Below are 24,228 nucleotides of genomic sequence, written 5' to 3' on the forward strand. Positions count from 1 at the left end.
AGATAATGTATACCACCCACTCTGTGGCAGGTCCATGACTATGTATAATAAAATGTTCTCATCAAAATATTTGTCCTACAACGCCATTGGTTTTCAGATGTAATTCAATATGTGGTGCTTTAATGTAATCACAAAAAGAACAGTACGCTGAAAACCTAGTGAATATAGATACCAGGAATTGCTCTGCCAGCATACATGCTGACCACACCGTTAACGTCACGTGCGCGGCGTTGCAAAATAAATTTACACGTACATGTTATTCAAGCATTGCACCCACACTGCTCACGTGTGTCTGCGTAGCCGGGCGCTAAAATAGAACGTTGTTCTATTTGTGCAACAGTAAGCTAGCTGTCACACCTGACCTTGGAGAGCTTTTTATGTCTCGATTTTGGTTTGGTTGGGGTGGGCATTCTATGTTTTGTGTTTCTATGATTTTTTTTCTATTTCTAGGTTTTGGCCGGGTATGATTCTCAATCAGGGACAGCTGTCTATCATTGTCTCTGATTGGGAACCATACTTAGGTACCCCTTTTCCCACCTGTGTTTGTGGGAAGTTGACTTTGTTTAGGGCACATACATTGGGGCAAAAAAGCATTTAGTCAGCCACCAATTGTGCAAGTTCTCCCACTTAAAAAGATGAGGCCTGTAATTTTCATCATAGGTAGACTTCAACTATGACAGACAAAATGAGGGGAAACAATCCAGAAAATCACATTGTAGGATTTTTAATGAATTTATTTGCAAATTATGGTGGGTTCCAAAAGGGTTCTTTGGCTGTCTCCATAGGAGAACCCTTTGAAGAATCCTTTTGGTTCTATGTAGATCCCTTTTGGTTCTACCTGTAACCAAAAAGGGTTCTCCTATGGGGACAGCCAAAGAACCCTTTTGGAACCCTTTTTTCTAAGAGTGTAGGTGTCTACTGAATGTCTTTGAGTCAATTATTTTTCTGCGAAAAGAGTAAAGAAAACAATCATTCATTACATTTCTAAGGCACTTTTCATTATACAAGAATCTTAAAGTGGATAAATTACATTATACATAATGCATACATTAGTAGCTAGAACATATGAGAGAACAACCAATGTCTTCTTTGACAGAAGGCAACCTTGACCATATATAGCTAGACTACAGTACACATGAGTTTTCTGACATACAGCCAGGGTTGGGTAGGTTACTTTCAGTTAAAGTCGGAAGTCGACATACACTTAGGTTGGAGTCAATAAAATATGTTTTTCAACCACTACACAAATTTCTTGTTAACAAACTATAGTTTTGTCAAGTAGGTTAGGACATATACTTTGTGCATGACACAAGTAATTTTTCCAACAATTGTTTGCAGACAGATTATTTCACTTATAATTCACTGTATCACAATTCCAGTGGGTCAGAAGTTTACATACACTGAGTTGACTGTGCCTTTAAACAGCTTGAAAAAGTCCAGAAAATGATGTCATGGCTTTAGAAGCTTCTTATAGGCTAATTGACATCATTTGAGTCAATTGGAGGTGTACCTGTGGATGTATTTCAAGGCCTACCTTCAAACTCAGTGCCTCTTAGCTTGACATCATGGGAAAATCAAAAGAAATCAGTCAAGACCTCAGAAAAAATTGGAGACCTTCCAAATAGACAATGACCCCAAGCATACTTCCAAAGTTGTGGAAAAATGGCTTAAGGTCAACAAAGTCAAGGTATTGGAGTGGCCATCACAAAGCCCTGACCTCAATCCCATAGAAAATTTGTGGGCAGAGATAAAAAGCGTGTGCGAGCAAGGAGGCCTACAAACGTGACTCAGTTACACCAGTTCTGTCAGGAGGAATGGGCCAAAATTCACCCAATTTATTGTGGGAAGCTTGTGAAAGGGTACTCGAAACATTTGACCCAAGTTAAACAATTTAAAGGCAATGCTACCAAATACTAATTGAATGTATGTAAACTTCTGACCCACTGGGAATGTGATGAAAGAAATAAAAGCTGAAATAAATTATTCTCTACTATTTCACATTCTTAAAAATAAAGTAGTGTTCCTAACTGACCTAAATCAGGGAATTTTTACTAGGATTAAATGTCAGGAATTATGAAAAACTGAGTTTAAATGTATTTGGCTAAGATGTATGTAAACCTCTGACTTCAACTGTACATATAATAATACGATTAAATTATATCTTTACATTAAAATACAAAGTCTAGCAGAATTCCAGTCATTCCAATAACTGGTATACCCCTTATTCTTCAAGAATAGGACTTGGAAATATGAAAGTACAGATCAGCCAAATTGTTTTACCTGAGCATGACCCAAAAACTAAGGACGTATTAGCCAGCCCTACTCTGTTGTTTATGATTTTGTTGTCATGGAGGACTGATTGGGCTCAATGATTCGAGTTGAAAAATAAATGCTGCGCTCATAGAATGGCATGCTTTGAGCAATACTGAAGAAAAAAAAAGCCCCACTTTTATTCCATAGGCTGGGATCCGCACTATGCAGCTGTTGCAAGAGCACATTTTTCACTGGCTGTCCACTGGTTTCAAAAACAATGATTGATAGGCAGCTTAAACTTCTGGAATTCAACCATTACCAAATACACATTTAGATTTGTGAACAGCCATCCACAACAACCACAATCCGTAAGGAGTAAATAGCTAAATTAAAAAGCAGCAGTGTGATTCACATCAATGCGCTATGTAGATAAGTGATATCCGTATCACCGCTGACGAAACCACTGTTGTCATCCTTACCGCCAAGCGTTTATTCAAGTTGATAATCTTTGGATGCCGACAACAGTCATATCATTGGAAGAGATATCTTGAACTGTAGCCCACAAAAGCCTATTTCTGCTCTTTTCCCACGATGCATCAAACACAGTTGGTGTGTCATCATAGTGGTCTCTGACTTGTGGTCAGACTCTCTCAGGTGGAACAAATTTAAACGTGCGCCTTTTTTTCAATGCTGATTTGAATATCATGGAGAAAACAGAAAAGTGTCAAATATTTTTTTCCGCAAACATCCTTTATGAATTTATAAGTAATCCTCAAAGTAATAATTTCGTTTTTCAAAAGTATCTGTAATCTGATCAGATTTTTTTTTGCTGGTAATGTAACGGATTACAGTTACCATTTTTAGTAATCGTTTACATGTAATTGATTACATGTAATCCGTTACTCCCCAACCCTGCATACTGCACATAGAGTAAAATATCTGTATGATATGTAGTGTGGATGCCTTTTGGGTATGGCTGATAAAACAGAACATATTCTCACATTTACTTTCTAAATGTTATGCATCAGTTAGAGCTTTCTTCTGTTTAAGGCATTCCACTCCAATAATTACACTGATCAAAAATATAAACGCAACATGTAATGTGTTGGTCCCATGTTTCATGAGCTGAAATAAAAGGTCCAATACATTTTCCATTCACAAAAAAAGCTTATTTCTCTTATTTTGTGCACAAATTTGTTTACTTCCCTGTTAGTGAGAATTTCTCCTTTGCCAAGATAATCCATCCACCTGACAGGTGTGGCATATCAAGAAGCTGATTAAACAGCATGATTATTACACAGGTGCTCCTTGTGTTGGGGACAATAAATGGCCACTCTAAAATGTGCAGTTTGTCACACAACACAATGCCACAGAATTTAATGCTGTTGCTAAAGAATTTAATGTTAATTTCTCTACCATAAGCCACCTCCAAAGTAATTTGAAAGAATTTGGCAGTACGTCCAACCGGCCTTACAACCGCAGACCACGTGTAACCATACCAGCCCAGGACCTCCACATCTTGCTTCTTCACCTGCGGTATCATCTGACGGCTGATGAAAACTGTGGGTTTGCACAACCAAATAACTTCTGCACAAACTGTCAGAAACCATCTCAGGGAAGCTCATCTGCATTCTCGTTGTCCTCACCAGGGTCTTGACCTGACAGCAGTTTGGTGTCGTAACCGTGGGCAGTGGGCAAATGCTCAGCTTTGATGGCCACTGGCACACTGGAGAAATGTGCTCTTCACGGATGAATCCCGGTTTCAACTGTACCGGGCAAAATTGCGAACAGAGTGTGTGGCGTTGTGTGGGCGAGCAATTTGCTGATGTCAAAGTTGTGAACAGAGTTGGCATGTACGACAGTGTGTTCCAGTTCCCTACAATATCCAGCAACTTCGCACAGCCATTGAAGAGGGGTGGGACAACATTCTACAGGCCACAATCAATACCTGTTCAACTCTACGCGAAGGAGATGTGTCGTGCAGCATAAGACAAATGGTGGTCCCACCAGATACTGACTGGTTTTCTGATACATGCCTCTATCTTTTATTTTTAAGGTATCTGTGACCAACAGATGCATATCTGTATTCCCAGTCATGTGAAATACATAGATTAGGGCCTAATGAATTTATTTCAATTGACTGATTTCCTTATACGAACTGTAACTCAGTAAAATCTTTGAAATTATTGCATGTTGCACTTATATTTTTGTTCAATGTAGATTCTTAACTATAAATCCAAAAAGTAATAAAATACACAGAGTTTTGGTTCCTGGGTGAGTCTTGCAGGCAGATAAGATACAGTAAATTAAGGACACCATTAAATGGAGAAGTAATTAAATGGGCTTTTAAATTAATGGCCTGGACTCACACTGTTCCCTGCAAGTATGACACGAGTCAACACTCAACTTGATGAGAAGTACTGCACAGAAGTCACCTTAATATGGAACTGCTTGAGCAACTGAAAGACCCAGAGGGAAATAGAGTCTAACAAATCCCCATCTATTTAAAACATGTATTATTTAGTAACAGGTAGCCTATAACCTGACCAGGTACGCTCTGAGCCCATGTAATAATATCCTTTAGCAGAGCTTTATTAGTAACAGGTAGCCTATACGCTCTGAGCCCATGTAATAATATCCCAGAGCTTTATTATTAACAAGTAGTCTACAACTGACCAGCACATGTAATAATATCCTTTAGCAGAGCTTTATTAGTAACAGGTAGCCTATAACCTGACCAGGTAAGCTCTGAGCCCATGTAATAATATCCTTTAGCAGAGCTTTATTAGTAACAGGTAGCCTACAACCTGACCAGGTACGCTCTGAGCCCATGTAATAATATCCTTTAGCAGAGCTTTATTAGTAACAGGTAGCCTACAACCTGACCAGGTACGCTCTGAGCCCATGTAATAATATCCTATAGCAGAGCTTTACAATTACGCTCTGAGCCCATGTAATAAATCCTTTAGCAGAGAAACTAGCCTATAACCTGACCAACCCTGAGCCCATCCTTTCTTTATTAGTAACAGGTAGCCCAACCTGACCATGTAATAATATCCTTTAGCAGAGCTTTATTAGTAACAGGTAGCCTACAAACCAGGTACGCTCTGAGCCCATGTAATAATATCCTTTAGCAGAGCTTTATTAGTAACAGGTAGCCTACAACCTGACCAGGTACGCTCTGAGCCCATGTAATAATATCCTATAGCAGAGCTTTATTAGTAACAGGTAGCCTACAACCTGACCAGGTACGCTCTGAGCCCATGTAATATCCTTTAGCAGAGCAGTAACAGGTAGTCTACAACCTGACCAGGTACGCTCTGAGCCCATGTAATAATATCCTATAGCAGAGAGTAAAGGTAGCCTACAACCTGACCAGGTAAGCTCTGAGCCCATGTAATAATATCCTATAGCAGAGCTTTATTAGTAACAGGTAGCCTACAACCTGACCAGGTACGCTCTGAGCCCATGTAATAATATCCTATAGCAGAGCTTTATTGTGGTAAACCAAGAAACTACAAACCAACCCACACTCCAACCAACCAAGCCCAGCTGTCTTCAAACACTGAGCAGCTTGGTGGTAAAGCTCCTCCTCAGCATCTGAGACACAGAGATAGGCCATATTTGAAGAAGAGAATCAGCATGGCTGAGCCAGCCTTTGGTTGTGTAAGATGTTTATTGTTTCATGTTTCCATCATACGAAAGCTCTAGCTAGTGTAACTCTCTGTCTCACTCTCTCCCCCGTTCCGCTGCCCCCACACTTCTGCTCCTTGATTGGTTAATGAGGTCCACTGTTCGGCTCTCCTCCCACGCTGCCATTAGGGCTCACTAAGTGACAGCCTGGTTGCCGGGCATGTGTCACCGGTCCACCCGTCAGTGTAACTAACATATCATACATGATGATATCACCTGCAGGGGATGATGTCTCCTGGAGAGCGGAGTGAAGCAACCTACACAGACAGACAGACTGGTTTCAGTCCTTAATAATTTAGTGCACAGCTAAGTGAGACACTCACTGTAAATGTAAATATAAGATGTTGAACTGAGCTCAGATCAGGAGTTGTGTCACATATTTCAAGAGTGTATATTTTAGCTGTTCTTAATTAATGTTCTGTTCTGAGTCACTCAGCACTACTGATGTCTGAACAGGCTAATGTCAGCTTTGGAACAGGACTCAGAACCACTCAGCACTACTGATGTCTGGAACAGGACTTTCAGCACAGCTGACCACTTAGAACCACAGCACTACTGATGTCTGGAACAGGACTCAGAACCACTCAGCACAGCTGATGTCTGGAACAGGACTCAGAACCACTCAGCACAGCTGATGTCTGGAACAGGACTTAGAACCACTCAGCACTACTGATGTCTGGAACAGGACTCAGAACCACTCAGCACAGCTGATGTCTGGAACAGGACTCAGAACCACTCAGCACAGCTGATGTCTGGAACAGGACTTAGAACCACTCAGCACTACTGATGTCTGGAACAGGACTCAGAACCACTCAGCACAGCTGATGTCTGGAACAGGACTCAGAACCACTCAGCACAGCTGATGTCTCAGAACAGCTGATGTCTTCAGAACCACTCAGCACTACTGATGTCTGGAACAGGACTCAGAACCACTCAGCACAGCTGATGTCTGGAACAGGAACCACTCAGAACCACTCAGCAGCACTGCTGATGTCTGGAACAGGACTCAGAACCACCAGCACTGCTGATGTCTGGAACAGGACTCAGAACCACTCAGCACTGCTGATGTCTGGAACAGGCTTCAGCACTGCTGATGTCTGGAACACTCAGCACTGCTGATGTCTGGAACAGGACTCAGAACCACTCAGCACTACTGATGTCTGGAACTTCTCCTTCTCTCGTTTTCCTTTTCCTCTCCATCTCTCTCTCTTCTTCACTCGTTCTCTCCTTCTCTCACATTAGACCACATCCAGCTTGGACTCTTTCTCACTGGCCTCTCTTCTTTATCTTCCCCTCTCTCTCCCTTCTGTAACAGGTTAGAGGTTGACATGGTATAGTATCTATGGGTTGTCCCTCACGCTACACTTCCTTCTTCCCCTCATCTCTGTCCTCTCTAAATCTCTAGACCCTGTCCAGACGCTCTTTTCCTCTCCTGCTCTCCTCCTGGCCCTGGGCTAAGCTCTCCAGATGGCACTGCCAGCTCCACAACCACTCCACATCAAAGGGCCACGGGGCCGAGAAGAAAGGAGAGGAGAGAAGAAAGGAGAACATCCCTGTCACTGTGGCCATGACTGATCCAAGTCACACACACACAGACACAAACACACACAGACACTCACACACACTGGATCCACGTAGAACAGGCATCATTGACACTCACTGACGCTAAGCAAAAGCTAACACTGCCACATTTGGGCAGCATTGGTGAAGAGCTATTACTTAAAGGAAAGGGTCACCTATTTTTAATGTTATTTTGTTTTTGTGCATCTCTGAGGGATGTTCTATCGATTCCTTGGGTCATTTCATGTTTTTATGTGTATCTGAGTTATTGGCGTTTAAGCAGGCAGAAATCCGTTCGCTATTACGTACAACCGTGATAAAGTCTCTCTCGCTACACTGGAAGTAAATATGAACAGGACTTTTAGATGGTGAAAACGTCTATCATACCTGTCAGACTTCAATACTGGCAGATGTCATAACTCGGGAGGATGTCTTCTCTCCAATGAGTCATTGATCATATTTTACCGATATTCCGACCTCGAGAAATGTAGAATTTAACAGAGGGTCTAGCACATTTGTCTGCCCTCTTTAGTCCAGGGTGCATTGCATGGTGCAGTTGCTAGATATATTATCGAAAGGAGATAGGAATCCAATGAATTAAGGAATGTAAACGCACCACTCAGCAGACTGTTGACCAATCGCGTTCACAATGTCATGCTGTGTCATGTGGTTGCTAAGCTAATCGTCACACAATCCCTATATAAAGTCCGTGTAAGAAAGGTGCCCATTTTCCTCGAAAGTATGTAATATCACGAATCCAAAGGTAGAAGATAATACAAATAGCAAGTGACTTATCTCCCATCTTGGGAAAGATTTCAAATGTTATACTACTTGTTGATGAAATTCATGCTAATGTTGGAATTTTGAGCTAGCGCCCAATAGACTCCCATTCACTCCTCGAAGGAGGGCACTCTTTGTCCCAGAATCGCTCAGAATGCAACGCGAGTAGCATGGGCATTGTTTCCCATCTCCTCAAAAGTATGTCTGCCGTTGCGAATGTTAGACTCCGCTCTGTGAGGCACATCGATCTGCAGGTTGAACATTGTGAGATAGTGCAGTTTCTTTAAGCGATTTTACAGCTAATTAGCTACATTACATGCTGATATGGTCTTTAGTATTATTGTGTGTAGCTACATTTGCTAGCTAGCCAGCCAGCCCATATAGAGAGCATTGCATTGTGGATTTTGTAGTAGACTTGAGCTGCAACAGATATCCACAACAATTTTCCATGTTGCTACCAACCTTATTATAACACCAAAATGAAAGATTTCTTCACAAAAAATATTGTTCTCACATATTAGTGTTATTTAACACTAAATTGAAGGAATATGTGATTTTAGGTGGATTTTCCCTTTAATATTGAATATCAATATCTCATCTGCTTGATATGACAATCTGTTTTCATCCTGTTCTGCTTTACTTACAAGGTCTCTTCCATAACACTTGGCCTGATGGCTGAATTACAGTTTGTTTCATTCTAAACTGAGAGTTCTGCCAGGGTGACAATGTGTTTTATGATTCACAATTTCATTTCACACATCCCATCAACTCTTCAGGTTGTCTGAAAAGGTAGATTGGACAGGAGGGATTATTTCAGCAAATTGTGTGAGAGACGACAGAAAGGGGGATAGGTAGAGAGTGGAAGAGAGGGAATGTTTCTGTTAAAGAGAAACAAAGAGAGGGGGAGGCAGAGAGACAGAAGCAGGAAGAGAGAGAGAGACAGAGAGAGAGAGTGAGAGAGAGAGAGAGGGGAGAGGGAGAGAGAGAGAAGCAGGAAGAGAGAGACAGAGAGACAGAGAGAGAGAGAGGGAGCGAGAGGGAGAGAGAGAGAGAAGCAGGAAGAGAGAGACAGAGAGAGAGAGAGAGAGAGAGAGACAGAGAGACAGAGAGAGAGAGAAGCAGCCTGTGAATGGGCCAGTGTCTCAGCATGGCCATATGACAGTGATACAACGTCTCCACAGTGGACCGTGAATCCCAGCCAGTGACCTTTACAAAGTCCACTAGAACCAGATCAAACTAGACTGGCCAATAACCAGGAATTACCTTAGTTACCGCGGTTACCTCTACCTCTGAACAATATGCATACAGACTACTGAAAGAAACTAAGAAAGCAAATACATTTGAAACTGATCTTGTGACCTCTACACAGTCACACACACACGCGCACACACACACACACAACTCCATCCTTCCAATACACAGGCACTCACACAGACACACACACAGGCCATATGCACACACACACGCACTCACGCACACAGGCCAATATCATGCACACACACACATCCACCGTACACACACTCCCATTCTGAGTAATACCAACCAAATGGCTCCAAGTGAGTAGAGTACACAGCCCCATGGGAGCTGCAGGGTGCTCAGCCTCCTCCCACACTAAGACACACTACAATAAAGACGTCTCACCTCGCCACTACTCCGGCCCACGCTCCCTTCCACTACCCTCTGCTGTGGAGGTGGGCAGAGAAAGGAGGCAAGGAGGCTGGTCGCCTGGAAAACGCTGCCGTCAGGTCTTCGTACTGCACAGCGGGATCCCTGCCGCAGCCCTTTACCCGACCACGGCCCAGCAACCATAAACTAATAGCAGTTCAAATGATAGAAATGTACCATCACAGAGAGGGACTTCATCATCTTTCCAACAATTCCTTTATAGGGCAAATGCTCCCTGGGTAATTGATAACTCATCCTGTACTCAAGGCAGTCGGCTTGGCATCGCTTTACGAGATGCTGTTGCAGGAGATTATGCTGTGAGATTGAGACGCAAATGTTAGAGTATGATGTTACAGTACAAGTCCCATAGACTGTAGTTTAAATAAATAGAAACGGTATTATTAAAGCCCCAATAGCCAAGGGAGAGGAATGACACATTTATGTTATACAACAAGCGTGCAATATCCTCTCTGCTTAAAATATAAAAGTATGATTGAAGCCCCAATAGTCCCCAGTGAGGTATGATGCAAATATTCATTATCCTTATACTGAAAAGCTTGCCTAGTGCCTCACACGTACAGCTCATTGAATAAATAAACAGTTGGAGAAAGGCTCTATCATGAAGAGTTAAAAAAGGGATACAAGTAGGAATCCCAAAATTTAGGACAAATGATTTGTACCATCTCATGGCAACTCTCAGCAGTCATGCATAAGGTCTCTACATATGACAGAACATTCACTGTCATCCTTGGTGCAGATAAGGTAGCCTCTGACCTCTGTGGTACAGATGAAGCAGTGGGGTTATATTCAGACTCTAGCTGTTCCCTGCCAGTGCTGTACAGTATGCACTAGGGTTAGACATACATTTTAAAGTGAAAATCGGAGTCTCAGTGTCATTCTGTTCCAGTGGAATTGCCCTACTTAATCAACCATACTCTCCTCTCAGTTCAAGCTGAGGTTTCTATTCTATTCTGTTCTATTCTATTCTGTTCTATTTTATTGTATTCTATTCAGTTCAGTCCATTTCAAGATGAAATGTCTTTACTGTGGTGAGGGAAGATTCAGTGAAGCCTGTGTCCTGTGGGAATTGTTTGCCATATGATAGGAGGTGAGTTCTCAATATCTAAAGAAAAGGCCTAGATATCAAGGGCATTCATTGAACAATGAACCTTAACAAACTTTCGAACAATGTACCCCACACACTGTACCATATGCACGCATGCACACACACACACGCACACACGCACGCACACACGCACGCACACACACACACAACTGAGTGGACAGGAACTACAAAAAGCCAGTATCTGTCCATCCCATGAAGTTGAGAGAGAGGGAGCATAGACACATCTCCTGGGACGGAGAATCCAACTGGCAGACTTTTCAGATCCCTGGTCTTTCCAAGAACAAGCACTCTGCGCTTCCAAGAACACACATCTGTTATCATATCATCCCACTTTCAATGTGTGTTGGTGGGCATGGATCATCAGCTCACAGCCCTCTGAGAGGATTCCACCATCCAACACATCCACATAGGCCTACAGTCCTATGCATAGCTCACTGCTCCACTCCTGTCTCTCACAAGCTTCCCATGTGAGTTCTGGCATCAAGGTTAGGTCTACTCTGCTCATGAGAAGATTCCAGCACATACCATTTGTTGATTGTGACGATTCAGGCTTTGAGGAATAGGCCTATCGCTAATATATCTCCTGTATGGTTTGTTGTCTCTCACTATCGCGTGTAATTAAAGTTGCCTATTTACTCATGTTCAGATAAGAGATCGCATTTGTATATGTTACCAATAGTATTTATTTACATTCATGCTTAGATAAAGTCATGGTGTTGTTTATTTTGTCTGAAATACACTGTTTAGTTTGTAACATTATGACTGCAACTTTGACTGTACAAAAAACGTACTGTAACGTTCAATTACACGGAAATGATGACCTGCTCAGAATGACCTGCTCAGAATGACCTGCTCAGAATGACCTGCTCAGAATGACCTGCTCAGAATGACCTGCTCAGAATGACCTGCTCAGAATGACCTGCTCAGAATGACCTGCTCAGAATGACCTGCTCAGAATGACCAGTTGAATGAAAAAGGGGAGGGGTTTGGTCAGAAGTGGAATGCTCCACTGCCCTTTAAATACGTCATTCACTGCTTCAAGCTACACTCCTCCACACTCATCAAACGGAGCAAACGTACCTCAAAGGCTGTTGAAGAATGTTTTGGGAATGGTGTCATTCAGTAGAAACCGTCACTCAAAGTACAAACTTTTAATCGAATTGAACACACCCCAGCTTGGCTCTCATGATGGGTGTTCTAGAGTGCACTCGCACGTCTCATGTGTAGCCTAGTGGTGTGCAATGTTTGAGATAATCTATTTTGAAACGTCAGTCGTATAATATAACATTTTGTGCTTTTTAAAATGAATTATACTACTTCCAGTACTACTTCCAACATTATATTTGTTGTAAAATACATGTTTACTGTGTCTGAGCTGTGTTTATTGTTTCCTGTATGGATCATCCACCTGTCCTTAGTAGGCCTTTGTCCTAACAGACCATTAAGCCATTTGGCCTTGTGAGCAGAGAGGCCTGGTCATGTATAAACAACGGACAGTTGCTTTAGCTTTCAGATGTGTGAGATTATACATGTGTACATACTGTATCTTCACGATCACTGTTGCCCAGTGGGCCAACAACACTTCATAAAACCACTCCGTCTGCTGGCCCACTCAGTGCTCCAAAACCCAACTAACTAGGCTGCCAGGTCCGCTATTCAGAACATTTATTATGTGAGTTCCATTGTATCACTATTATGCCCTAGTAAGTACAGTATAGCAATTATGGGATACAGACTTCACACCACAGAGATCCTATTAAATGAGTATTCTAATATTCTATGCTTCGCACTAATAACAGATATGGTTGTTGAACTAGGTTGAACTAGGTCCCATATTGATACCAACAGACTGATGTGTGCATAACTTGGTCCAAACTGACCTTGTAGCTTAATGACCCAGAGTTTGTCCTGGTCAGGTCACATGATCATAAAGCGTCTCAGAGGGGGAGTGCTGAACTAAGTAGAACCATACAGGGTAACCATTTTTGGTGCTGGGTAGAACTCTTAGGAGAGGATTTTATCCAGAACCGTCAATGAAGGGTTCTACCGAGAAACCTTCTTTCTTTGGAGGGTCCTTCCTAGAACGGTTCCACCAGTCTTATGGTTTACAGGCCACATCAGACCTGTAAGTCACATTATGGTGGCTTGCAAAGTGATGTGTAATTCCTATTGGAATCCAGCCAGAGTAAAGATGTCCAACAAGTGGAATTGCTAATCAACTGAAACCTGTATTCAGCATAACTGCCAGGAAAGGGAAGATTTAATACAATTACTACCTCAAACATCTAAACTGGAACAACCATCTCAGTAACGGGTGCAAGACATCCAATTACTAACAGATTGAATTAGTTTAAAAACCTGTATGCTATGTATCTTTGTGTAGCATAAAATGAATCAACCAACCAATAGAAAAACACAGATTTTACAGTAAAAAAAAAACTATTCTGAAAATCTCCCTGCAATAGAGCATGATGGGAAATATTACACACACTGAGTGTACAAAACATTAAGGACACCTGCTACCTGCTCTTTCCATGACATGATCCCTTATTGATGTCACTTGTTTATACTACTTCAATCAGTGTAGATGAAGGAAAGGAGAGGAGACAGGTTAAAGAAGGATTTTTAAGCATTGAAACAATTGAGACATGAATGGTGTATGTGTGCCGTCTAGAGGGTGAATGGACAAGACAAAATATGTAAGTGCCTTTGAACAGGGTATGGTAGTAGGTGTGTGTATCAAGAATGGACCACCCAAAGGACATCCAGCCAACTTGACACAACTGTGTGAAAATGGGCCAACATCCCTGTGGAACACTTTAGACACCTTGTAGAGTCCATGCAACTCAATATTAGGAAGGTGTCCTTAATGTTTTGTACACACAGAGTGTGGTTCTAAGTAGAACCCTTCTTGCCTCCCAAAGAATCATCAAAGAACCCTTTCTTCAAAAAACAGTTCTTAGGATGTTAAGGGTTCTAGGTAGAACTTTGCCTTACAAATAACCCTTGTCTTCTAAAACAGGTTCTTCTGATCAAAATGCTTCTTGGTAGAATCCTATCTCTGCAAAAAAACTTATGGAACAATTTTTTCTAAGAGTGTAGGATCAATTTAGCTTTTATATTATACTGAATCAGATTACATGGACAGGGAGGACCTGAACCTAGATCCACACTCCTACTCTGAGGTGCTGTGAGAATACCATCCCTGGCCTTATGAATCACTCCTGGCCTTATGAATCACTCCTGGCCTTATGAATCACTCCTGGCCTTATGAATCACTCCTGGCCTTATTGGCCTCACTGTCCTATAGAGTGCATCTAAACAGTAAACCTCTCCCCTCTCCATTTAATTTCAATAGTAAATTGGTGATAAATCAGTGGACTCTCCAGCGCTTGGCCCATCGTGTGGCAGTGCAGCCTGGTGGTGTGGACTGACAGTTAATTAAGGCTTCAGACCTGCTCCCTGGAGCATCGCTACTCTGTACCGTGACCCTGTGCTGTGACAGAGCTAACATGAGAAGGGCACAGGGACGCTAGAGGCTCCGAGGCCAGGCACCGTGACCTTAGGAGGTGAGAGGGGGGAGCAGCACTAGCTCTCTTTTCATTACAATGTACATGCACACTCTCTCTCCCTCCATTCCCCTCATTCTCTTGCTCCCTACTGAACCTGTACTTTCTCTCCCTCCATTCCCCTCATCTCTCTCTCTCCCTACTGAACCTGTACTCTCTCTCCCTCCATTCCCCTCATTCTCTCTCCCTCCATTCCCCTCATTCTCTCTCTCCCTACTGAACCTGTACTCTCTCTCCCTCCATTCCCCTCATTCTCTCTCTCCCTATTCCCCTCATTCTCTCTCTCTCTATTCCCCTCATTCTCTCTCCCTCCATTCCCCTCATTCTCTCTCCCTCCATTCCCCTCATTCTCTCTCCCTCCATTCCCCTCATTCTCTCTCCCCATTCCATTCTCCCTCATTCTCATTTCTCCCTCCATTCCCCTCATTCTCTCTCTCTCTATTCCCCTCATTCTCTCTCCCTCCATTCCCCTCATTCTCTCTCCCTCCATTCCCCTCATTCTTCTCCCTCTCCCTCCCCCATTCTCTCTCTCCCTCATTCTCTCTCCTCCATTCCCCTCATTCTCTCTCCCTCCATTCCCTCATTCTCTCTCTCCCTCCATTCGCCTCATTCTCTCCTCCACTCCCCTCATTCTCTCTCCCTCCATTCCCCTCATTCTCTCTCCCTCCATTCCCCTCATTCTCTCTCCCTCCATTCCCTCATTCTCTCCCTCCACTCCCCTCATTTCTCTCTCCCTCCATTCCCCTCATTCTCTCTCCTCCATTCCCTCATTTCTCTCTCCCTCCATTCCCCTCATTCTCTCTCCCTCCATTCCCCATTCTCTCTCCCTCCATTCTCATTCTCTCCCCTCCATTCCCCTCATTCTCTCTCCCTCCATTCCCCTCATTCTCTCTCTCCCTCCATTCCCCTCATTCTCTCTCCCTCCATTCCCCTCATTCCCTCTCTCTCCTCCCATTCCCCTCATTCTCTCTCCCTCCATTCCCTCATTTTCTCTCCCTCCATTCCCCTCATTCTCTCTCCCTCCATTCCCCTCATTCTCTCTCCCTCCATTCCCCTCATTCTCTCTCCCTCCATTCCCCTCATTCTCTCTCCCTCCATTCCCCTCATTCTCTCTCTCCTCCGTTCCCCTCATTCTCATTCTCCCTCCGTTCCCCTCATTCTCTCTCCCTCCATTCCCCATTCCCCTCATTCTCTCTCCCTCCACTCCCCTCATTCTCTCTCCCTCCATTCCCCTCATTCTCTCTCCCTCCATTCCCCTCATTCTGTCTCCCTCCATTCCCCTCATTCCCTCTCCTGCACTATTTCCTTCCTCTTCTGTCATTCCTTCACCTCTCCCTCATTCTCCTCTCCCCTAGCCTTTACATCCTAATCTCTCCACCTTGCCTGCTACCTCCCTGTTATTTTCTCCTTTTGTACTCTTAATCTCGCTCTCTACCTCCCCTTTATATCTCTCCCTCCCTCTCTAGACTTTACCTTCAGCGTTGCTCTGTCTACACACAGTTACCTGGCTTGGTGTATCAAGTATCCTGAGAGGAACACTACACTGGCAGAGACTATGGTAACATGGTGTGGACATCTGGGCCCTTGTGCAGTAGTAGTGTCCCTGTCTGACTCTATAGTGCCTGACTCTGTCTGGCACCTTAATTCGTTCGTGGTAACAGCTGGAGCGCAATGAGTGAAACGGTATCAAATACATGAAACACATGATTTCCATGTGTTTGATGCCATTCCATTCACGCCGTTCCAGCCATTATTATGATGCGTCCGCAGCAACCTCCTCTGGTAGAGACTGCCCAGAGACAAGTCCATGGTTATCACACTAGAAGGTTACTGAGAGTCACATAAATGATTGCACTGTTTTTGATACTTGGACAACAGTTTGATCAAAACACTGAACTACACTATTCTGAATTAGAGTAGTTAAACTTGCATCTACACATTTATTTAGGACGCAACAATGTTGTGTATAGTTTCTAACTGCCCAAAGGTCATGTCTAATAAGCATGTTAAAAAAAGTGGTAATCTCATCCCATATCAAGCTCCTTCATTTTTTCTGCAACTTTTCTCAACATGGGGTACGGTAGTATTGATGAGTTTCCTTACCACAAGCTTTCCCTGTCTATCCCTCTATGGCTGCTTTACACAGACAACCCAATTCTGATATTTTTATGAAAATGTGACCCATTAGTGGAAAAATATCACAATTGGGCTTCCTGTGTAAATGCAGCTCATCTGCCACAATTGGGGCAATCTTGTCTAATGTCTAGATTGGCTACACCTGAAACCTGCTTGGGAGGGTGCAATGTTGAAGTGTGTGCAGATAGGAAATGTATTGTGTAAAACAGATAGGTTTGCGTGTCATGCTGAAATAGGAAAACAAGTCAACTCTATTCATTATGTTAAATGATAAGGTCCTTTAGTCTCTAATTGAAACCGAGGAGAGTCAAGGTGCCAATACAAGGAGAGAGCAGCACTCTCCCAGTTAAAACCAGAAGGCTCTAGCAAGCTGTCTGTTGCCACGCCATAGCTACTGGGGAGTTCTACAACTGAGCTGATTGCTATGGCTCTTGGACACTCTAAGGTAAGAAATGGGTTATCTTCAATAAGTGGTATTGTTGAAGGTGTGCTGGCCCTTTTACTAATCATCCCCCCTTGCTTTTTCAGGGTCTCTTGGCTCTGTTTTGTGTTTGTAGGCAGTAGTAGTTTTCCTGTCAAATGGGAAGCCTTTTTCTGCTCTTTTGATAATTGAAATAATTTGTTTTGACTCAACACAATATTATGATTTTTAAAACAACTTATTTTGAAAAATGTCACATTACTTTGATTTGACATTATGTATTTGTTTATCCTCTAGTCTTATTTTTGTCTCTTAGGCCAGGGTTCTTAAACTTGAGCCCCAAATGAGAAATTGTCATCCCATGACCCAACTAAAGAATGGTGTAGACGTATTGTAGTGACTGACCTTTGACATCCCCATGGCCCCCTTTGGTCCTGAACCATAGCCTAGGGCAGGGTTTCTTAAACTATTTACCTTTATGGAGTTTAAACTGCTACTATGGAGTTTTTTCTCTCTCTCCCTCTCATTCCAGTTTCCCTGGCCAGTATGTTTATCCTTGACAACATGGGTATGGAGTGATTTCGGTGCCACCAGAAATTGAATGTAAATTCTCATTTGTTTTGCACAAATTGAAACGGTTAACTGTTTCATGACTGTTCAGTCTTAACTCTATTCCAATTCAATATGTATAGGCTATTTTAGTTATTGTATTGTTTAAGCTTACTGAAGTTAAACTGGGATGCATTTGTTTTGGAAACATTCTGGTACTTTGTCTGCCAGGAAAGGTAGATGGAAACAGTGAAACACTATGATGAGCTGGCTGTACCAAGTGGTTCCTGAATCTAATGTGGCATATTTAATGTTCTTATGAATGTGGCTCTAGTACCTCAAATACTATCTCAACACTCCATTCCTGAACTCTAAGACTCACAGAAACATGCACCCGAAAGACACATGTGTGCAGATACATGGGGCTGTGCATTATGTTGAACCATGAGGCGGTGGATGAATGGCACGACAATGGGCCTCACGATGCCCGACTGCACTGGATAGATTATCAGGGATGCAACCAATTTGTGGAGTTTTTTGTGCATATGCATGCGTTTCTGGGATGTTATTTCAGTTCATTAAACATGGAACATGTTGGGTTTAGTATTGCTTTGGAGCCCTAAACACCAGTTGATTGGTCCTACTGTTCAAATGTAACAAAAAAATGTAGACGTACACAAGCGTTGCTTTATATAATAACACAATAGAATGTGCCCCACTACATGGCTTAAACTTCACTAAATACAACTATAGGCTGTCACACTTGACACTACGCAATGACCAAGCCGCTACTTCTCCAGGTGCAAAATATTTTCTGTGGGATTTTCAGAAAAGCATACTAGGTGCATCTTCTATATGCATGGCTGTGAAATGTCATACATGGTAGTAGCCAATTTGAATCGGCTCCAATTAAGAGTGAATGTCCATTCTGAGCATACCGCGTGAAGGCCCCCTCATTGTCATAAGCTACTGTAAAAGTGATGTCAATATTATCGCACAGACTGTAATGTAGTTTACTTACTACTTTCAGTAGGCTATACTATTGTGACTTAAACAATCCAAGCCTATCTGAAATGCAGCCATATAGGAAACTGTCATTTTGCACACCATGTTGAAGAGGAGCCTCACGAAGACTGGTAGCGCAAGATGCGCTCATTAAAAAGGCACACCGTAACATTAATTCAGGACCATGGACCGAAGGCTATTGCCAGTCGGCGCTCTGAAAGGGTAACGTTAGCTGCCAATTTCGGCACCAACAAGGTGAACAGTCAGACCACAGGAGCGCCTGCCAGGGCTCACCTCGCCGCACAACCAGTAGGCTACATTGGTCATTGTCCCTATACCATCAAATGACGCAAAGCTGTAGATCTAGCAATTAGTCTCATGTGCAACAGCTTTGCTTCCGTCCCTCGCCCCTACCTGGGCTCGAACCAGACACCTTCTGTACACCAAGTCACCCTCAACACTGGCCAGTAGATAAATAAATACATTTACATTGCATAAACATTTGAGTCTATTCCTTCTATAAATCAATTCAAGTGTCATCTGAATATTTGAAGTCCAACATTTGTAAACATTTATCTATAAATCCAATACTGGTAGAGATGTTATACATTACATTATTTTTCTACCCATCGCTCCACAAAAGCCGCGGCCCTTGCAGAGCAAGGGAAACGAGTACTTCAAGGTCTCAAGTGAAACCACCGATTTGAAACGCTATTAGCGCGCACTCCACTAACTAGCTAGCCATTTAACACTGGTTACACATGCAAGCAATGACAATCGCATATCTAAAAGATGCATTGCAGTAAAAAGCAAAGGCCTAAACTCTAGTTTGGATAAAATCTGCTGAACAACCAGTAGGTGTACATGAGAGAATTGTATTAACTCTGGCACGGCAGCCAGGGCCATAAAGGTTGTAGTTAACCATTTTAGAGTTGCTGTGTTGAACCTCAGACCTTTCTGAGCCATTCTCCTTCCTGGTGAAATGTACTTTGCAGGTCACGCTCAAATGCCAGCTGGGCTTTTCGTTGATCTGAAATGCTGCATCTCTTCACTGAATACGTTCTTCAGGGTGGAGAGTGTTTGCACATTGCTGTGATGTCCCTAATGTTTCAGTGCCAACTGCACTCGGCATTGCTGACAAAGGCCCGCCATATCTTTTGAAGACCTGAGTGGGGTTCGCTGGCAGCGGTTGCGATTTTACTTTGCGTCACTCTTGATGGGCCAATATTAAATTTGCTGCTAGGCTCTCAACCTCGGCGTGGGCCAGCAGGCTGCTCAACATCGCTCTCTGTGGAAGTCCATTGGATCCCACCCAGTGCTGGGTCAAATTAGCTTCCTAAATAAGGTAAAGGCAGTACCTTAATTACATTGCATGGCTAGGTTCCCAATCAGAATGCATTTTAATATTACATCCCCCTCAGATCATGAGCGCACCCAGCATATAGCCTCTGTCCCGTCTGCACTACTGGCAGGCCTTGCGGCACTACATTGGTAAAACCGGGCCAATGTAATTCATAACACTTCATGGAGCAACAACTGAGGGAGGGCACATTCTTTCTGGGGGTCCATGCCCAGCTTATCCACCCCATACAACTGGCCCTGCCAAGGAGACTTCACTACATGTATCTATCTAAACTGGAACCACTCTCACGAATTCATGCATTAAGTGTCACTCCTAAGATTTGGGTTTGCTTAGAAAAGTAGTAGAAGAGCAATCAATGTACATGCAGAAACATGTTTATTAAAATAAACTGAGTTTAACTGCAATATTAATTTGATTCAGTTTCAAATAATGTTATAAATTACATTTGTGCACTACACATTCAAATATTGAATTTCACTTTCTGAATACAAAACCAATGAACATTTCTGGTGGCACTGAAGTAACTCCATCTGCTATGCTTCCTGTCATTTTGGGCTATTGCCAACACTGTCACTTAAATAGTGTTTTATGATGTTATGACAGTATAAATCTAGAAGAGAACCGGCCCCATGGATCAAGCAGTGTGTTGGGCCCCACCAGCTGCCACGATCCTGTTCTACCTCCACCCAGCATTATTTTTCAGAACCATAACGACCATGAACGAGGCAGTGGTTTTCTCCAACACCCTCTACTCCCCAGGAGACACAGCCCAGCCCTCTGTTAGTGTTGTATCCCATGATATCAGTAAACCTGTGCCTAACCAGCCTTTCCTTAGACCAAGTGCTGGATCCAAAGGAGCGCAGTATCCTATCCTCCGGTACTGTTACAACTACATGTGTACAGTAGTCTAATTTGGATGACTGACAAATGTTTCTCCCCACAGACATTGGCAATTGATGCATGAATGATGGGCTTTAAGGTAAGTGTGAACGTGTATGACATTCCAAATGTGATTTGCTTTGATTACTTGGTACTAATGTTTTTCTACATTATATAGGTTCTACATGACATTCATCCCCCTTGGTGATGCGCGAATGTCCAATAAACTTTTGGCATGGAATTATATTTTGCTGTTCTGAATTCAATGGTTATTTTGGGAACGTAGATTTGCTATTGCTTACAATCGACCAGTCAGTTTTCCTTTACCCTTCCTCATAGTTACAATCTGACTCTGAGAGATTCAAACACACAATTACATTTCAGATACTGGGAACTTGGTTATTGCTGTAAATCCTTCACTAACTTTTCCAACCAGCCTAGAAGTGACTAATCAAAGGCCTCCAGCTGTGACTAGAGAACTGATACCGTTGGTATTTAGTCATATTAAGTGTCTCTGCATGCACATTAATTCATCAAACAGAATGTGAAAGTGCACTGACAAAGGCAGTGTACTGTAGTTTAACTTTTCTGTGGAAGACTGTTAGCGAATGCCATATTTGGGAGAAGCCTGAAAAGTGGCAATGCTGCACTTTTGAAGTAAATTTGAGAACACTGGCCCCATCCAAGTTTTTGCCGGATATTAAGAGTTACTGAGGAAGGGGAAGAGTGAATAATGACCTGATTATCAACAAGCTATAAGAAAGACGCAGCATCTTGTCTGAACAATAATGAGAATAGAATTATGATATGATGGGTTTACACTTCAGGAGAACAGACTGCATAAAGTATACATGTAAGAGCAGTCAAATCTCCAGCCAGTGATTAGCCAGTCATCACCTCACTGTCTGGACGGAACAGTTTTCAACGCACTCAATGAGCCCTACTAGACTACACACAATGTGTCTAAACTGTTGTCTATGGGGAAGTACTTTGGTGCTGGTGGATTCAGAAGCCTTCACTGACTGTATCCTTGCTCTTGAAAGAATAGCAGACATTGTTGCACTCTGAGCAGGGCTTTGAGATGTACAGTAACCACACAAAGGAACAAGCAGCTGGCATCTTCACTTGTAGATTGCTAGTGGATTTGACATCAACCAAACTGGCTTGTGGACAGTTCAACATCCCCTTGTACAGTGGTATGAATATTAATGATTAACTGTTGGTACTGGAACTATAGGAAGTGCATCATACAGTATATGGAAATTGGATACCTAATGCTAAGCTAACATGAGTGTACACATGTAAATTACTGTACATCACTAGCGGTTCTGGGGGGCAGGGGGGACCAGTGCCCATGTGACAATTTTGGAACCCCTTGTGGCCACCCTAAATGTGGAGTATGAAATAATTTTTACACAGCAGAAATTAGTTATCGTTCTCTACATCTGTTATTAGACAGTGGCAACGATGATGATTATGAACATGGTCTTTTGCCTGCAATGCAGTGAAGAAAATGATAATGTAACTGGCCCCTCTAACAGTACAACTGGCCCCAGCTTGCGCCTCCCCCTGAAATGGTCTAGAACCGCCACTGCTGTACACATGCAAATATGAGCGTAAACATGTACACATAGGCAGAACACTGGGTTACCTTGGCACTGGAATCCTTGTTTCCCAAATCCCCTGTGAAAAGCAGTGAGAAGGAGCAGTGAGTGACAGCAGGACAGATGGTGGTCTTACCTGTACTTCTGATGCTCCAAGTCATACAGTAGGGTCCCACTGGGACCACTGTCATTGCAACACATTTCAACACATCAATGTGACAACATTGAATCAATTTGGATTTGCAAAAAGTCTTAAAGGCATTTAGTTCATTTAAAAAAACAACCTAAATCCAATGATGTGAAATGTTTTGAATTCATGTTGACATCTTAACCAAATGTAAACTAATTAGATGACCTGACATCTGTGCCCAGTGGGGTAGCTCTGGTCCAGGGGGGCATTAGTGTGCTTTCCTCAACTAGTAAAGGAAAGCACACTAATGCCCCCCTGGACCAGAGCTAGCAGTAGGGTTATTGCTATATCATTTGATGGTACTCATTTACAGTAGATGGAGTTTAGACGTTTCCAGGCTATAAGACATGAGCATGAAAAGATCTGTGGCACAGGTACAATGGATTGAGAGTTCACAGACTACTCCAGGCTATAAGACATGAGCATGGCAAGATGTGTGGAAGAGGGAAATTAGACTTCAAAAGACGTGAAAGATCAATTTAATAGCCTACTGAATGTGAACGTTTTAGAGTGCAAAATAAACAAAATATCTGAGACATTATGCCTCTGATTAAGGGGGTGTGTCATTCTTGGCAAGATGAGTAATTATGGGGCGAGTTTAGTATGGCCTGGTTGGAGAACAATTTGCACATTAACATCAGTTAGCCTAGTGGTTAGAGCTTTGAGCCAGTAAAGGTTGCTAGATCGAATCCTCGATCTGACATGCCCCTGAACAAAGCAGTTAACCTACTGTTCCTAGGCCGTCATTGCAAAAAAAAATGTGTTCTTAACTGACTTGCCGAGTTAAATAAAGAAAAACATTTTAAATCCATACCCAATTCGGGAGCACAGAGTTCTATTGCTGAGTTCTAGTTGCCAATCAGCGCAGAAGAGTGTTTTTGGAAAGTGAATGGCGAGCTTCATATGATTTTACGAGAATAGCGCATGTGAAATGAACTGTTCGCATCATGGAATTTATTGAACATTTATAACTATTACATCCAATTAATTTAATAACGGAAGGTATCATTTGAATTAATAAATTATACATTTTAATGAGGATAAGCGCCTAATAGGCTAATTATGAGTCTAATAGCAGTGCCTGAAAACCATTTAACACTACATAAGGCAACTATTTTGCATAATTCAAAACAACAAATAGGGTAAACAAGGAAATACACTAACACGACCGGAATGACGAGAGCGCACCAACTTTTCCTCTCCCCTTTCACACAATGACGGGTGCGCAAGAGCATTGATGCTTACCATATGAAGTCTGTGCAATGACTGCAGAATGTCGGTTGCTTGAAAAACCTGGCAGTAAATTTGTGATTTTTGACTTCATGCACGTTTTTCTGCCGCAGAGCACCTTTGCGGGCGAAACGGTTCCCAACCGCAGCTGAGTCGCTATAATGTAAAAGATGATGATCAGCCATTGCAGAAAAAAGTAGGCTAC

At 42.6% G+C, this 24,228-nt stretch overlaps 1 long non-coding RNA gene across 1 annotated transcript; it reads right to left on the reverse strand.

The window, feature by feature from the left end:
- Nucleotides 1-5,881: 5,881 nt before the first annotated feature.
- LOC121844446 lies at nucleotides 5,882-24,228 on the reverse strand. Its single transcript, XR_006081995.1, has 3 exons — nucleotides 24,039-24,228; nucleotides 22,651-22,682; nucleotides 5,882-6,203 (listed from the first exon to the last, which is right to left on the reverse strand). It is a non-coding gene; the product is annotated as an uncharacterized LOC121844446 (long non-coding RNA).

Source organism: Oncorhynchus tshawytscha, unplaced genomic scaffold, assembly GCF_018296145.1.
Source record: "Oncorhynchus tshawytscha isolate Ot180627B unplaced genomic scaffold, Otsh_v2.0 Un_contig_6904_pilon_pilon, whole genome shotgun sequence".
Lineage (NCBI taxonomy): Eukaryota > Metazoa > Chordata > Actinopteri > Salmoniformes > Salmonidae > Oncorhynchus > Oncorhynchus tshawytscha.